Below are 349 nucleotides of genomic sequence, written 5' to 3'. Positions count from 1 at the left end.
ACACATTTACGATGCGAATAAGATATACGTCCATCATTATCCTCTATTGTATTAATTGCTTTAATTCATCTCCAGTCTGCTCTTTTTTGCAATATATGAAGAGAGGATTTTTTTTTTAGTTTACCCTTCCATTATATATTTTTGGATTCTCATTTTCTTTTTATTTTATTTATTTTATCATTTTTTAAAAATGTTATATTGTGTAGATTTTCTTACCTTTTGCTTTTTCTGTATTTTTATTATCTTTGTTTTTTATTATCGGCGTTTGTTATTCTTATCGCTATTTTTTCCCGTATAGAATCTGAATCTTAGATGATCATTCTCTGGATTGGATTTACATATTCTTGGG

Source organism: Penaeus monodon, chromosome 33 (assembly GCF_015228065.2).
Source record: "Penaeus monodon isolate SGIC_2016 chromosome 33, NSTDA_Pmon_1, whole genome shotgun sequence".
NCBI lineage: Eukaryota > Metazoa > Arthropoda > Malacostraca > Decapoda > Penaeidae > Penaeus > Penaeus monodon.
This window is presented reverse-complemented; position numbering follows the sequence as displayed.